Source organism: Olea europaea, chromosome 3 (genome assembly GCF_002742605.1).
Source record: "Olea europaea var. sylvestris chromosome 3, O_europaea_v1, whole genome shotgun sequence".
In the NCBI taxonomy this organism is placed as follows: Eukaryota; Viridiplantae; Streptophyta; class Magnoliopsida; order Lamiales; family Oleaceae; genus Olea; species Olea europaea.
This window is the reverse complement of record NC_036239.1, coordinates 8,245,678-8,264,097: the sequence shown is the minus strand read 5'-3', so window position 1 is coordinate 8,264,097 and position 18,420 is coordinate 8,245,678. Positions and strand designations below refer to the sequence as shown.

General features: G+C 39.3%; 1 pseudogene; it reads right to left on the bottom strand.

The window, feature by feature from the left end:
* Positions 1–1,280: 1,280 nt before the first annotated feature.
* The window catches only part of LOC111384924, a 23,104-nt pseudogene continuing 5,964 nt past the window's right edge, over positions 1,281–18,420 (bottom strand).

Here is an 18,420-nt window from a genome sequence, read left to right as displayed (position 1 = left end):
CACGTTAATCATCTCGCGGAGTAGAACGTGAATATGCTAGGTCCCGTATTAATTAAAAGGTGGGTCCCACTAAAATTTGGGATCAAAGTTGACCCATTTCATAACTATTTTTTCCAACACAAAATGTGTTCATACAAAATTTTTGGCGACGCTCTAACTAATAGGGGGAATTAAGAATTTTTCCAAGTTCCTGAGCTTTATTTATTTATCATGCCATTATATTACACCTCAGCCTCGTGGCAATTTTGTCATGGAAAAATGTGTACGTGAAGTAAGTTTACAGACTCCTAGATATATATTTGTGTGTGTATATGTATCTCCTTGAGCACTAATATTTTTCATTCCGTTGATTCCAGATGCTAAGAAACAGCTTCAACCATTTGCCACCCAGACCCTTGCTTCTAGGTTCTCATCTACCATACAATCAGCATTTACTTGAATGTGTGTACAGATAGCCTGTGGAAGACGAAAACTGCATTGAGAATATTTGAGAAATGTTACTTTCATTTAGATCATAAGTGGTGATTTGGAGTTTTCTTTTGCAATTTTGTAGAGATATAAAAGCATTCGGCAGATGGTTTCAGTAAGTGCAACTCTTATTTAATGCTCATAAGCATTTGGTTCTTTTTAATTACTTTGCCAATATTTTGCTTTAAATTATTAAGCAATTGATTTTGTTTGACCCTATCCGAAAATTCACATCGAATCATTTAAGGGTTCACTACGACTTGGTCAAACAAGCCTTTTTATATGAGAGACTAAATAGGTCAACACAAGGGGTCAATTCAAGACTCCATATCGATATTTTAACCACCATGAGACATCATTTGAAAACATCATTATGATATGACTAAAAAAAGTGTTCTACTTGAGTGGCAGCACCATCCATTGTGGTCAATCAAGGAAAAGTTATGATGGTCTAAGGTATCATGACGATCTACTGCAATCGAACTCTCCATCCAATCAAATCTCTTCAAAATAGGTGGTGGCATACGAATCTAAATCGGATGGTGTAATTTAACATGACTAAGACGATAAACTCAAGTCCAATAAATGAATAGGGACATCAAATTAAGCCAGACCATCCAGGTCGGAGCATTCAAGCACGCTAAAAGCTCAACACTTGCCCCCGTTAATTAGATCGTGACAAGCTACCCAAAAAAGAATCTTGCGACCAAGAAAGCTCTTACATCTCTAGGTGCTTCTATTGTTGAAGATACCAATGGATTAACTGTTATTCGAAAACAAGGCTTCTAAAGGAGCCCATTCTGAAGTGTCCCTCATGATAAGACAACTCTTTGTATGTACTCAAAAACAATTAAACTACTTGTACAAAGTAGTTTGACAAATATAGTTGACAAAGTGTGTGTTGACAATATCAAGACCAATGAATTTTGTTGTCTTCAAAAACTGTTTTTGAATTGAGTGGTCTTGATTTTGCCAACAACCACTTTGTCAACCTTTTTTGTAAACCTACTTTGTAAGCATAGCATCACTCACTAAAAAATATCACCTCAGCCACCATTATGGTGGTCTTGGATTAAGCAAGCCAACAATATCAATATTTTCTATTTGTCGATCTCCAATTTATACACCAAGCCAGGTAAAAGGTATTAATATCGAAAAGAATAAAGAGAAGTGCTGATATTATAGCATAAACAGGAATGCAGAAATTACAGGAGTCCATACAAATCTACTTCACGATAATGGCGATCTCTATGAGAAGCAAAATTAAGCACAAAAGGCAGATTGCTCTAGTAAAGCAAGATGAAAATGATACAAAGCCCTCAGAACGGGAAAGAATTTCCCCTTCAAACAAGGATTTGGCTATCAAAATCACTGGGGAAATGCCTTGCTTAGGCCTGCATTAGGGGGAAAAAATAGATCATAAAGGCTAGCAATCAGCTTAATAAGAACTAAGCTAACGGAATAAGCTCTTTCAGGGAAATCCGACTGGCCTACCTTGTTAGCAATGTTGTTGGAAAGCCAGTCTAGACCCTCATAAAGCCCCTCCCCTGAAGTTGCACACGTGCTCTGGATATAACTGTGAGAAAGGGTAGCCTTCGGGCCTCAGCAGTTGAAAATTGAAATAAACCATGTGGATGTATATGCAGATCAAGTTGCCATAAACTTCTCGTATTTTTTAAATAGGTATGAGAGAGAGAGACCAATGCCATTGACGGAGGGAGTGAATTTCAAGCTTGTCAGTTATCTCAGCAGCACTCATAGCATTTGGAAGATCTTGTTTGTTTGCAAATACAAGCAGCACTACATCCCTTAGTTCATCCTATACAGGCATTAGTTCAATATCAGATTCAAAAATCAGGAAAGAAAAAACCTACAATACGAGTCTCGCATCAATTAACTAAACGGGCTTTATAGCCTCTGCTAACACTGATACCTCAGTCAAGCAACTGAGCAAGTCATTAAGAAAGAACCGAATGCATAAGCAATTCTTAAAAGAACCGAGTTGCATAAGCAATTCTTACATTTTCTAGAACCATCTCCAAGTTCTTGTCTTATATTTATCACAGCCTAACTTCAATGTACTAAATACCAAAAGAGGCACATTGAATAGATTAGTTTGATTACCTCATCCAACAGCCTATGCAGCTCGTCCCTAGCCTCGACTACACGATCTTGATCATCACTATCAACCACAAAGATGAATCCTCGAGTGTTTCGAATGTAATGTCTCCACAATGGTTGAATCTGCATTAATCGAGTTTAGAGTAAACTCAGACATAATATTCAAATTTTAAAACACTGGACTTTTAGTTAAACAAATGACAGCACTGTCAGCACATATGCAACAATAGAAAAATATGATTTCAGAAATTATTTATGCATATGCATGCCCCAAAATGAACATATATAATTCTGTTATACATATTAACTGTATTTACCAAATGAATATTGTGGTCGAGTTTTGCATAATTCAAAGGAAAAGCAATCTTTACATCATTTGAAAAATAATTCATAGTAATTCAAGTCATATTTTTAGATACCCATTTCTGCAATTTCATTCCCGTCTACATACCCAAAAAATCACTAGAACGAAGGAGGTAATATTCATTCGACTAAAACTTAACATATATTATTCTGTTCAATTAAGTTTTGAAATTCAGCAAGTGCCACAATGGTTTAGTTCTCCATAATGATAAGAGAGATGGCAGATTTGAATCCTCTCCATATTTCATTAATTTTAGTAAAAATGGTAAGAAATAAAAATATTGCACTAAAAATTGGTTGGGAAGGGATTCGAACTCCAGACTTCCAATGTGAATTGGCAACCTCCAACCAACTGAGCAACAAGAGATGTATGGAAATGAGGTGAATTGCCACAATCCAATTGATTTGGATGATATTAACGTCCCCGAAGCGGAACGTGAGGATGAAGATGTCGAATTAAACATTCCAGATGCGAGGGGAAAGCAAAAGGCCAAAAAACAAGCAAAATGTTGGGATCACTTTAAGTTGATTTCAACGGGAAAAGTCATCGATGGCTTTGCAGAATCTAAAATAGTATGTAAATACTGTCAACAAAGATTGACATGGCAAAAAGGAATTGATACTACCCATCTCAACCGCCACTACAAAGCATGTGTAGCCAGACATAGACTTCTTCTAGTATCAGTGTAACTCTGTTTTATTCTTTTACTTCTAAAATCGAATGTGGGAGTAGGTTCAGGGCAATTGTTGACCTTGAGAATTAGACCATCTACGTGACCAATGGATAGTTAATCCACATAATCCTCCCTGCGCATAACAACGCCCGGTCAGAAGCACACGACGGGAATCGACGGTGATGGTGGTGACCGCATACACTCTGATGGTCAAGTCAGCGTTGGGTGATCAGAACAGTACTCAAGTTATGCAAAAGAGTGGGGAGGATAATATATTTTTCTTAGTATGGAGAGCTAAGTTATAAGAGTTTTATTACCTTTGTCTCTTGTCAAACCTTGGGTATTTATAGATGTAGAGCACCGTTGGATGTGGGACACGTGTATGCATCTGACGTTGTGAGGCGTCCACTCATAGGCGTCAATCAGTCGCGTCTAGAGTGGGCGGGCAATTAGTTCTTATGAGTTGAGTTGACATAAAGTCGATATGTCACATGTCAAGTTCGCATCTTTGGAGGCTGAGGGGATCCTGACAGATATCTTTCTGACAGTGGCGGCGAAGGGATTTGTTAAGGGAGTGCCTTGGAGTGCTCAACGCTTTGGAGTTGAGGGACACTTTGGTTGCTTCAGTGGATCTACTATTCACCTTGCAGCGCACCATATTGAGGTTGTTAGGAGTGGGCATCACTTCGGAACCACTTCGGGTGAACACGTGGCACTTCAAGGAGTGGCGTGACTGTTGTTCTGAAATGATTTAATTATGCGTGTAACAGCAATATTCAAGTATCAACTTACAGTACAACGCCCAACACCTGGCATCTATTGTATGCACCTCAAAAGGATTGTGTAATGGGAGGACATTAATAATTGTGTTTACGAAACAATAAGGGGAGGAATAGTAGTAGCCATTTACATAAGCAAGTGACACGTTACTTTTGATTGTGTAATAACCATAAGCTGATTGAGCAACATTTGAATAGGAAATGTAGACTTAAAAGCAGTTACGGGCTCACCAAGTGGTCAAAATAATTTATTATTTTTATTTCTCCACAAGATTCTTAATAATATTCATCTTAACAATTAGTTGCTCAGTCGCATCGTTGTTGCATCAATTGCAACAGAGAAAGTCCAACTGTCTTATTATTATAACAATGTTTAATGTGATAAAACAGTCAAATGGTACAATTTTTAACATAGTTAACATTTTCGAGAAAATCAGTGCTGCTCCCCAACCATTCAAGGGCATGGTTTTGACGTCCACATTGGCAGTTTCCGTCACATCCACCCAAACATCACATTTTTCGAAAGTTAAATACTAAAACAATAATGCTAGGAGGACAGGGATGGGAAACAGGGAGGTAATAGGGTTTTAAATTGTTTTTGACGTGGCAACTTGTATTGCAAAACAAATAAATAAAAAGACAACAATTAGAATTTAACAAAAGTTAACACTTGAAAAGATTTCTCGAGGGAGAGAAACCACCCATTTTCCTTCGCGAGTCAATAACCCTCCCCCGAAGCCTAGCCAGAGAAGAAGTCAGTCGGAGGGTAGCTCTTCCACCTTCAGTCATCAACATTTTCGGCCACACTTCGATCGCATTCATTTTCCGCATATTATGCACTTTCCACCTAAACGCATTTCGACGTGTGGACGTCAGAAAACCCACACTGCCGGTCGTCAACAAGTTACTGAAATTACTCTCTCTCTCTCTCTCTCTCTCTCATCTTCTGTATTTTCGTTCATATATGTTGAGCTTCAAATTAGAGGAGTTGGGCTTGAGAGAGGCATGATAAAACAGAATCAAATCTAAAATTTTTATTGCTATTGCTCTCGCTATTCAAGGACTGAAAACTTATGTTTTCTAATAAATCCTTCTGCATTTCATTAGAAGGCACAAATAAGAAATTTTCAATAAAAGGGACTCTTTGAAATGTAATCGTTGTATTATTTTGAAATGTTTGGCCACTTAAACTTTCTGAGTTCATAGGGAACTGTCCCATATTCCCTTACATGAGATGAGATTAATTGGAAACCGAAGCAGTTACAGCTTAAATTATAAGAGATTTGAAGAATCTGAGAGCTTGTGTTGTTTTAATTGAGTGGTTAGACAAGAATCTGAGAGTTTGCTTCATGGAAAATATCTTAGACAGTGCTTGCTTCCCGACTATGTCCACTGGGTTATCGAGGCTACCATGATACATCCGAATTGCAGAAGTTTCTTAACTCCCAAAAAAAGCTAACAGTATAGCTTAACTTAGATTTAATATATCTTAATATGGATTTTCTTGGTTTGATTATTTTATGTGTTTTTGTTAAATTAGGATTCTAAATTTTTTATTATATAGAGAATGGCAGCTGATTCTAAATGTTTTGGTCTAACCCAGCATGCTGAAATTTGATGTCACATGTCAAGTTCGCATCTCTGCCGAAGATCTCCATATTATGGCAAATGTGAAGGTTTGCAAGGAATCATCAAAGTGAATTGAGAAGAGAAGTGGTCGACCTAATTTGTAGCTATTACGCGATGTAGTGGCTATTACATAATCTTTTGTATGAGGTCGAAATATTTTCAGCGAAGATATGTAAATTATGTTTGTAAACTACATTAATGTATGAGATTAGCCTCAAAGTGCTATCCTTTTTTTATAATCTAGGGAAAATCTCCCTTTTAGTTTATGTATTTGTACTTTCTATATCTATTTTACAGGATAGATTAAATGCAATACATTTATGCATACTAAAAGAAGCAACTTCACATTCCACAGTTTTATGTTGATTAGCCTATAGCTCAACCAAGAAAATGAAGAAATGAAGTATGATATTCATAATATTTTTTAATAGTCTAGAAATGGAATAATTGTCAGTTCTTGAGAGCTAGTCTTAAAATGGAGCCAAATTAGAAAATGAAGAGATGCCAAATATTTTTTAATATTGGAAAGGCAACTTGGTGAGAACTCAACCGATATGTATTGTATATGAAATTGGCAACCAGATTTTTTAACATTGCAAGAGTGTGAGAAGTTCTGTACATTGCAAAAGCGAAAAACGGCAACCAGATTTTGGAGCATTGCAAAACATGAGCTGATAGGCCAATATTCATTTTTTGCATTTTGCCAAACCAGTTGTGGGTATACATAACCTAAAAATGAAAATTTGACATTGAAGCAAGGACCTATTAATACAGCATCCACTAAGCCACTACACCACAATCAAAAGCAAGGGTATACACAATTTATAGATAAAACTAATACCAATGACATATCAAAATAATTGCTTCTAGTTTACATGGCCAATGCACAGCATGTCTCCCTAAATGGATAAGCATTTACAAGACCAAAAATAAAAGTCAATATTACACTTCCAAAACATATAAACCAATTAACAAAGAACAAATTGGTTTCTAAAATATAGTCAGGCATTGAAATCAAAGCTTGTTGCTATCGTATCTCACCCCTGTGTACTTGCTTGCTCAATCGACGCACCTCCTGTCGAAAGTGGGACAATTAAAGACTGTATTAGCACTTACGATGAAATAGAATTAAAAATTATAACCACGTTCACGATTATACAATAACGAACAATTGATTTATAATGCCAAATCATGCTCATACCTTGTGAACTATAAATAATATTTGACGACGACGGAGGAATAAAACTTGAAGATTGTAAGACGTCTGTGTTGGGGAACGATGTACCGAATGAATACTGTGAGAATGGGAATTGTGTTGGCATGGAGTACTGAAAAAATGGCATTGGTGTATGCACCGAGTAGTGTTATTGCGGTGCATGCTGAACATCGACTCCTCCATCTTGCATATCACTACGTCTCGCCCTCGGTCTCTTTCATTTTGTTGATGCTGCAATTCCCTACATGTGCTTCCTAACGTAATTAGTATTTGTATATAATAGTTCGTTGATATTTATAGTTTTTTATTTAAATGTACCTTCGCTGTGGATGAACTTGACTCCAATGGGCCTTTTCTACGCAGTTTCCTGGGCGCCCCCTTTCTGTTCGATGATTTCGAATCCTGCACATTCAAGCTTGCATTATTTTGTGAAATGGCACACTGTTCACATGCCTGGCTAGTGTGATGCGCAAGGACATTACTTCCAATACTCGACCATCTTAACATCATAAGGTCTTCATACTGTACTTTTATCCAGTCCATAATCGCATGTGCTCGCCCTTCATCATCAGCAGCAAGGTCTGCAATCTGTGCGAACGCGTGACACATGTCATCATATCTCAATTGTTCAGGAGAACTAACCAAACCATCGTAGTTTATTGACACTCTTGCATGTCATCGACTAACATCTCTTCTCCACCTTCGTAGTATATATCTTTTCGAAAGTAAGGTGACGTCGATGCGAATCAAGACTGCAATAGCATGACGGCAAACTATTTCCCAAAATTCGAACAAATGGCAACTACATACAATTTCGCAACTGTCTTTCTCAAATGAGACAAAGAAATTTTTTTTCTTTCTTCAACCTTCATACATGACATCCTTCCGTATTTCGTACATCGTCCTAGAGGGCCCCTTCGAATGAGTTATAAGGTCGTAGTAAACGTTCCTCGTGCACTCAGCCTGAGCTTCCTTGAATTTAGAAATGGTATAAACTGATTGCAACTGTTGCTCCATCTCATATTGTGTTGCACATGGTACCATCTGCAAAAATGACTTGAAATCTGCCTGGAATTCCTTTTCAACCTTATTCCGCAGTGCACGTTCACACTGTTCGACAAACTGCTTCAAGGTTGTCTTCGAATGCACATAACCGTCGAAGAATGCATTCATCCTCTCACTTCTTTGTGTTGTTGACATACCTGCCCCGAAAGAGGTCTTCAAATAACATGGCACCCAACAACCCCTATACTCAAAAAGTCCAGACAACCAATCGTTATTATGCAGATGGTACGTGTTGACCTCCAAAAATGGCTCCAACAGGTACCCTAGCTTCGTCCCCTCGAAACCTGCGCATGTAGCACCCCGTCAAGAGGCAAAGGCGGACAAGAAAAAGGTCCGGCGACCGTTTGCACTCCAACGGTCAAGTCAACGGCAGGACGGAAATAGGTATATAGAGTGCAATAGTAGAGAGATGGGGGATTTGGCTAGAGTATTCAGAACATACCTTAACTTGTGAATTGAATCCATATATATAGAGAAATGATGTAAAATGGGCTAAGGCGGGTTAATGGGCCTAAGTTCGAGCCCAGTAAGAGGTGATTATGGCCTCGGTGGCGCCTCGGGTAGGCTTCTTAGAGCCTCGAATTTGAGGCCCAACACTAATGGGCCTAGCTCGAGTCCAATAAGGGTGGCCCAATATGGAGTGATAATTCATAGGCGTAACAGTAGTCCCCCAAGCCCGATTCGTGTTATATATATGCGGGTCGGACTTGAAATATAACTCTCAAGTAGGCGAGGTCTTACAGATTGCCTCAGAAAGGTGGGTAGCTCCAATAAGCGAGGGCTTACGAATTGCCTCGAAAATATGCATCGATCTCGAATAGGCGAGAACTTACGAATTGCCTCGAGAAATATGAGTCGCTCCAATAAATGAGGACTTACGAACTGCCTCAGAAAATGTGTCAGAATAAGCGAGGACTTACGAATTGCCTCGAAAGATATAATGCGTATACTTTTTCAAAATTTCGACAGCATCTCCTTTGTAATATGGACTAAACCAATCCTGTAATACAATACAATATATCCACAGCACATATACCAAATAAATTTGGGGTCCATTTGCCCCTTTAAATGCTCATAAGGTGTAACATATCGCATTTCTCCAAGATATGTGCAGAGGGTCTGTCATGCATTATAATAAATCATATGCTCGCACAGCTCAATGTATCAGTAGTGCTATAGTGAAGCAAGTAACATGATGTCGACAATAAAATGAAAATGATGATAACATGGCATACGTATTGGCTATAATGAAATTAATAAATTACGTGCTAGCAATAATATGGTATTCGTGCTTCGAAGCAACAATATAGTACATAAGCTATGGCAATGATATGTAGTGATGCTGAGGTACTAGTATTGCAATAGTCCCCCAAGTTTGAGTCTAATATTCATTTATGCAATGCGTGGACTTCAATGAAGTAAAGCCAGTGGGTTGGGTAAAGATTGAAAGAATTTTTGAATTCCAAATAATAGTCCCCCAAGTCCAAGTATAGTAATTTATGTCATGGTTGGAGTTAGAAATGCGTTGTTGTGAATGAATGATGAAGAAGTCGAGGTGGTTGAATAAACCGAACCTGCGAGGCTTGTGAAGGCTGAAATGTGATGAAGCCGAGGTGGTTGAGAAACCGAACCTGCGAGGCTTGTGAAGGCTGAATTGTAAGGCACCTGCTGTCGAGGCACCTCTACCATGGACTGGGCTTAGTGTAGTTCACTTTTCACTGTAATCTATCTCCATCACATGCTGTTTTTCTCCGAAGTGTATTGGCCTCGTTAAGCAATTGAACTTAACGTTGATTGAAGAACTAAATAACTTTAACTTGGTACCTTAACTCAAATCACTTAAAACAACTGAATTGTATGCAACTTTCTTAAGTTATGACCAACATTACTTAAGTAAATGAACAACTGTGTGAGCCTCGAACTTAAGCAAATGAACTTTACTTAAACATAATAACTGTAACCTGAAGGGATCCAACGAATGTTGTTGCAGCCGAACTTAAGCATAATAATTGTATGAGCCTCGAAATTCAAGTGAAGTGGCTTCTCCCATTGGCGTTCAGCCTCGCCAAAAGGAGGCATGTGCTAGCGCCTCGGAGTTCAAGCGAGGTGGCCCAGAGATGGGACGCGAGCCTCTCCTCCGAGGTGACGACGCATCCCAGAAATGGGAGATGGTACAGCCATGTTGGGGCTTCTCCCATTGGCGCTCAGCCTAGCTAGAGGGAGGCACGTGCTAGCGCCTCGGAGTTCAAGCGAGGTGGCCCAGATAAGACGCAAGCCTCTCCTCCGAGGTGACGACGCATCCCAGGCATGGTGGATGGTGCAGCCATGTTGGGGCTTCTCCCCTTGACGTTCAGCCTGGCCAGAGGGAGGCATGTGCTAGCGCCTCGGAGTTCAAGCGAGGTGGCCCAGATATGGGACGTGAGCCTCTCCTCCGAGGTGACGACGCATCCCAGGCATGGTGGATGGTGCAGCCATGTTGGGGCTTCTCCTCTTGGCGCTCAGCCTGGCCAGAGGGAGGCATGTGCTAGCGCCTCGGAGTTCAAGCGAGGTGGCCCAGAGATGGGACGCGAGCCTCTCCTCCGAGGTGACGACGCATCCCAGACATGGTGGATGGTACAGTCATGTTGAGGTAATATTAGCTCTCCGACGATAAGTAGATGTAACATGGCTGAGGCAGAAGCAAAATTTTGAACTGAACAGCTGTACTAATACGAATGCAGAGGCTGACTCTGAACTGAACATAATAGATGTATACCAGCTGTTGACTTTTTAAGATCCGCTGAGTGTATGGTTGCTGCTACGATTGTAGGTTCAACTGTCTCTATCGAAGCACTAACTCATAGGACGACGCATGGGAGATGCTGAAACTTGTGAAGCTGAAGGTCGGGACACACCTTCAATTAAGGCGCTGAAGCTTCAATGCTGCTTGAGGAAGGAGCTCATCTGCCACCAGTGCGTTAACCCACAAGAGACGACGCGTTGGGAGACGGCTAAAGCTTTGTAAAGCTTATGAGGGAACGCAGCCACCGAGGCGATGACCCACGGGGGACTCCGTGTCAGGTGTGTCTGAGCTTTGTAAAGCTGAGTGGGGAGCTCATCTGCGATCGATGCGAGAGATCGTTGAAAGTCGGTAAAGCTTTTGCAACGCTGCAACCGAGGCCCTGACCCACATGGGACTCCACATCGGGAGGGTTGAAGCTTTGTCAAGCTGTGGACAGCATCTGGTGAGGCGGGGGATAGACGTCCTGTGAATAAGTCTCGAACTATCGGAGTCTTAGTGATTTACATCGGAATGACGAGGACTTAGAGTCAGGCTCGACGATAGTGAGAAGTGAGGAAGACATCTTGCAGAGCGTTGAATAAACATCTAACGAACTGTCGAATTGTCGGAGTCTTAAAAGCCGGTCTTAGATAGACGATGACATAGAGCTAAGCTCAACGATAGTGAGGCGAGGGATACTCATCTTGTGGAGCCACAAATAAACCTCTGATGAATTGTCAAACTATCGAAGTCTTATAAGCTGACTTCGGGTAGATGAGGACTTAGAGATAAGCTCGACGATAGTGAGGCGCGAGGAAAAGGCATCCCGCGAAGCCAGGGATAAACATCTGGTGAAATGTCGAAGTCTCGGAGACTTATAAGCTGGCCTCGGATAGACGAGGACTTAAAGCTAGGCTCGACGATAATGAGGCAGGGAATAAACATCCTGCCAAGCCAGGGATAAACATTTGGCGAAGTGTCGAACGATCGAAATCTTATAAGCTGGCCTCGAATAAACGAGGACTTAGAGCTAGGCTCGATGATAATGAGGCGAGGAATAAGCATCCCGCGAAGCCAGGGATAAGCATCTGACGATTTGCCTCTTCCTTTTTTCAAGGAACGAGAACTCCAAGATATATCACCTATTCCTTTATTCAAGGAGCGAGGTACTCTAAGATATGTCGCCTTTGATAATAAGATATTCACGAGCTAAGGCTCTTCTTAAATAAATAAGAAAACCACAAGCTCGGCTCGGCTCGTCTCCAGTGATAAGGAATTCATGAGCTAGGGCTCGTCTTGAGCAATTGCGATGATGAATGAAACCTTCAAAGATGCGAGGTCTTAAAACTTGCCTCGAATAATAGAGATGATAGTCAAATGTGCCTTTGAATGAGAGAGATCAAGACAACAAATTTTTGCCAAATATGTGGTGTGTGCCAACGGCCATTTCTTAGATATGTTGGTGCAAAGATTACTCATTTCCAGCAATCAAGTTAAGCTCCATTATCAACCCGTTGAAATTCTCCGAAGAAGAATTATTTGACAACGTTGAGAATTGCTTGAACATCCAAAGAAACCAATTGGCAAAGTTGCTTGATCATTAACAGGCAAGAAAATAATTTTGCAATCTCAAACTCCTCAGATGGGAATAAAAATGTGCAAAATATGGGTGTTCACATAGAGAGCACCTATAGATATTCACTAAATGTCGAGCCATCTTTGCAAGTGAATGAGAATAAAATATGCCAGCAGATTTCGATGACCATTTTAATTGGTTTCATCTGCTATCAACTTTAGAACAACTTCCCAGGCGAGTTAACTTAGAAGAGGCCTATATGTCAATAGGCCGACCCGCTCCAGTAGGTAGACGACAAACAATCCATGAAGTAGGGAAAATTGAGTTTTCTAAAAAGTCAACACAATTTTGCAAAAGTATATTAGAGTAGCAATATTCTATTATTTATGCTAGCAAATCACTCTGCAAAATTAATGGAACCTGGAAACTGAGAAACACGCAACCTGCTTTGTACCCAACAAAATTTAATGCTTTGTACAACCGACAGAAGCTAGAACCGCAGAATGAAGTTCACTGTGATACCGTCATTACCTCTTTGATGGTCACCGGAGTTTTTCATTGATGCAGCGACTACTTCTTCATCGGTTGCTAATAGAGTTAATGTATAATCTTAATGAAAATATTTCTGATTTGCGCATTTCGTCGAGCATTTGGTAGACGATAATAAGGGGCTGATTTCCATCAAGTTTTTTGATTTTCTTAAAACTGTTTCCATAATCCATCTTTCCCACTATTTTCAAATCAACTCAAATTCTCAAAGAAACGTAACTTCACAAAAATAGCTTATACCGTTTTTCTGATTGCAGTTTTGGCATTGAAATTAGTGGTCTGGACCGTTGTAGCAATTATTGTGGCTTTAATTTTGCTTTGGGAAATCCATGATTCCAACCCACTGCTTCTCCTGTAGCTGGGTTTTCTTTCATTTGGTGTTGGTTTCTTCCAGTAAAATGGGTGAATACTGCCATCCATAAAGGGGAGCAAACAAACCATCTTTTTGACAGACCCACCGACAAGTGTTTATTGATTTCATGTTTCACCCCTATTTTCTTGATGGAACAAACCATGTACTTCGTTAGAACCAAGTGCCCGTTAAATCCTTCTTTAGACTCTCTGGTAGGTATTTCCATTTTTCCTTTCTTTGCTGCTTTCTCTCTTGGTAGAGAAACTGATCGAAAAATTCTCTCCTTTCTTCCTTGGCTTTTGGGATGTGGTATAACATGGTTAACGTACCGTTTCCCACAGACGGCGCCAAACTGTTGACCTCCAAAAATGGCTCCAACAGGTACCCTAGCTTCATCCCCTCGAAACCTGTGCATGTAGCACCCCGTCAAGAGGCAAAGGCGACCGGACGAGAAAAAGGTCCGGCGACCGTTTGCACTCCGACGGTCAAGTCAACGGCCGGACGGAAATAGGTATATAGAGTGCAATAGTAGAGAGATGGGGGATTTGGCTAGAGTATTCAGAACATACCTTAACTTGTGAATTGAATCCATATATATAGAGAAATGATGTGAAATGGGCTAAGGCGGGATAATGGGCCTAAGTTCGAGCCCAGTATGAGGTGAGCGAAGTGACAGGCACTTCGGCTGGGCTTTTTTATGGCCTCGGTGGCGCCTCGGCTAGGCTTCTTAGAGCCTCGGCTTTGAGGCCCAACACTAATGGGCCTAGCTCGGGTCCAATAAGGTGGCCCAATATGGAGTGATAATTCATAGGCGTAACAGTACGTATCAATCATTGCAGCCCATCCTTCTTCGAATTCTTGCACAAACTGCGTATCATAAACCAATCAGTGTATTTTACCAAATATTCCAGACTTATCCTCGTGGTATCCAAAATTTTCAGGCAATTTTTCCAAGATGTGCCACAAACACCATCTATGCTTTGTGTTAGGAAAAATAATTTGAATTTCATTTTGTATGGCTCTGTCTTGGTCAGTAATAATTTCCCGAGGGGTAATGCCCTGCATACACTGAAGCCATGTACTGAACAACCACACAAAAGTATCTATGTCTTCGTTTGATACCAACCCACAACAAAGCAACGTTGATTGCCCGTGATGATTGACGCAAACGAATGGGGCGAAAGGCATGTCATACCTGTTTGTGAGGTAAGTCGTGTCAAATGTAACGACATCACCGAACTCTTTGTATGCTTGCCTACAACAATTATCCACCCAAAATACATTTTTCAGCCGTGTCTCATCATCTAAATCCATGTTGAAGTAAAAGCCTAAGCACTATGCCTGCATTTTCGAAAAGTATGATTGTATGGCAGCGGCATCTCCCTCTCCAAGTCTTAATCGCCTTACTTGTTCAATGTAATTTCGACAATCCTTTTCCACGCAACTCATTTTCTCATAATCGCCTGCTTCTACGACTGCAGAATTGTAACTTTTAGGTAAAGGAATTCCCACCAAATCAATAACTAGAAATTTGTGTTTCACATGTGCACTCAATTCACGATTGTATCTATATAACCTGAACTTCGAAGGACTAGTTTCATGATTGTACTCGAGGTAGACGTGTTAATCCTCCAGACTCCATATATATCTGAAGATGCTGATATCCTTGCTTTACAACCCATTTGAATTGTTGGTTGTGGTTTCAAAGAACCGCTAGTCTTACTAATTCTTTGTCCTTCACGGCCACAAGTCGACGTTACATATCCCATCTCTCCATCATCCCCCTTTTTTGAATTCCTTTTCTTTACCGAAAAATCGACAGTATAAGCATATTTTTTCTAGAAATTGAACATTTCTATCACATCCTTAAACTCCATTCCGACTGCGAGCACGATCACTCCATCTCCCACTAAGGTTACACCTTCCACTACATTAACAGAGTTCGTGATGTTCTCGGCATTGGATTCTGCTATAACATCAACATGCTCATTTTGCACTTCATCCATAATTTCGACAATACTGCAATAACATACATGAACACATTTAGGAATCCATAATAACACAAGATAGTAATTGTAGGAAAACAAATGAATATGTATTTCGTTCCCCCGACTCTGCCCCCACAGTCCAACATGAAGTTTACTGGAAAAATAATCAAAGTTGCTTTTCGTCATTGATTACCTTTATACATATTCTACCTATCCCTAATGAAAGAAAAAACCATCTTAAATTTTAATATCGATTTGTAATCACAATCAATTCTAAAAGCTGAAACCCAGCTCCTCCAAAATTGAAATACCTAATATACAAGTTTAGTTTTAAACATTCCTCTTTATTTTCTCATATTTTGACATACTGGAAATAGAAAAAAAAATCGGTTTTATTCTATGCTTCAGAACGTGATGGCTTAAAAAAATGGTTTTAAACATACCCAATCTTTACTCTATCCTTCAGAACGGACCAGAAGTTAACGTGGTCGGAGGAGAAGTTGATTGGAATTTCAGAATGGGTTCCGAGGAGTAGCTGTCGACGGGTTTTCCTTCCGGGGATTTGAGAGACGTTGAACTGCCGGCGGATTTTCCTTCGGGACGTTGAGCTGCTGGAGAAAAGCAATACAAAAAGGGCAAATAATGTTTTCCACTTTTTAGACCACAATTGCACGTGCAAGCACATTTCCCTCCACTTTACTGGAAAAAGTTGTTTTTTTATTTATTCATTTTTTTAATACAAGTTGCCACGTCTAAGAAATTTAAAACCCTGTTACCACCCTGTTTCCCATCCCTGTCCCCTTAGCATTATTGATACTAAAATTAAGTAAATAGCAGGCAATAGCATTTAAAGAAAAGTACATTTGACTATTCAAAGATGGTAGTGTAGCTCTTCCTATTCTGATTATCCAAAAGATAAAGGTATGGAATCTTTGTCAGATCCGAGGATTATTTTTATATCATTTTTCTTATTTTGGTATTGTGTTTGAAATGATTTCTGATGTATTTTAGATTTCTTTGGTTGTATCCCCAATTCATAGATTTAGGGGCGGAAAAAAAGAAAAATAAAATAAAAATAAGAGAGAGATATTCGACTCTTGCACTCGAGTCCAAGCAACATAGGTGTAGCTATGATTTTAGAAGGACTCTAACTTCTTAGTTAGCACCGAGGTAACTTGAACAAATGTTACAGATAGTAAACATCTGCTTGTTTCTTTAAGAAACTGCCGCAGATTACTCTCCCCAGAAAACAAAACGGTAGCATCACTCTCCCCAATATAACAAAACGGTCTAGATGAAGGCAAGAAATATTAACTGCAATGGCATAATAGAAAATGAGAAGAACATTCTTGAATGCCATTGTCCAGGGCTATTGCTTGATACTTAACTAACTTTTACCACTGAATCACAACTATAATACAAACTGGCTGCAGTGGAAGAAGTCAGTTGCAAGCCAAGCAGTTTCATTGAATCAGCAAGCACAGGCTACGGAAGTCCGGAGCCTCTATGATCTTCCTATACACATTTAATACATTATCTCCAGTGCACATGTATCTTTGATGAGTGACTTGAACATATGGCTTCAATCATTTAATGTGGTCATAATCCATTATTCTTATCTACTTGCCTTTATTTATGTTTTGAAAGCACACACATAACAATGCCCATTTTCCACAATGTTATTGCATTCTAGTTTATCTAAAATAACCAAGCAATTTTACAGATTATTACCCGTAATAGTAATGCTTATTTAGAGCATCAAGCTTCCTGGAAACATACAAGAATTACAAAAAACAAAAAAAAAAGTGTTAAAAGCCTTAAAGATTCAGATGAAACCACAAACAATAATATAACAAAATAAGATAAGATAGTTCAGTAGAAACTGATTTTCTGAGAGCTTCCATGAAGTCATAAATAAATATTGTTATTCTATCAAGTCTAACATAGTTGCCCATTCTACTGGGGAATTTTCAAAGTAAACAAAAGAATGTGAAGTCATATTATATACCTTGTCTTGACCACCAACATCCCAGACAATAAAGTTGATGTTCTTGTACTCCACCATCTACACATTGAATCCTGGAGGGGAATTTAAATGAGTTCCATTGTTACTGAGGGAAAAAAATTTAAAATAAAATAAAATGAGGTAAAATACAATATATGCACGAGCCTTGATGCTGGGTTGAATAATTACCACCATGGCTAGAAACAACATTTCCAGTAACCAACCAAGTGACATATCAGGTTAATATTGTTGAAATTGGATCATAAAATAATTAATTAAGAACATCGTATTAAATAAGTCTACTAGTATTGGTATTGAAGCACTGAATTCTTAATTGCCTACATATATGACTTGAAAATCGGAAACTTATATTTTTGGTTTTTCCCCACCCTCAAATGTTATTATTATATGTCATCTCGGTTGGAAATAATTGAGAGATGGAGAAGAAACAAAAAAGAAAATCACAAGAAAATATGGCAACAAGATGGATCAAAACAAAATTTATATCAACAAATGTGAAGGCTCGAACGCGGTATCGCTGTCATCAAACGTTATTTGCCCCTTCTCTGATGTATTGGAGATGTTAAAAGGTATTTTGGAAAATGGTTTGAAGGATTATAACAAACCTCGTAAAGAATTTCACCAAAGCAAAAGATGAAATTCTCCAAAACTTGAAAAACACGAGGATATGAATATAAATCGGGATTTGATTTTTCTTGGAACAAAGTATGGATTGCAAGATTTTTTCTTACTTCTTTCCCTCAAACATAGCTCTCCAATATATAGTCATCGACCAGAAGTACGAAATGTTGCCAAAAAATCAAGTGAAAAGTCACCAAGTTCAAATTTGCAACTGCCAAAAAGGCCAAAAAGG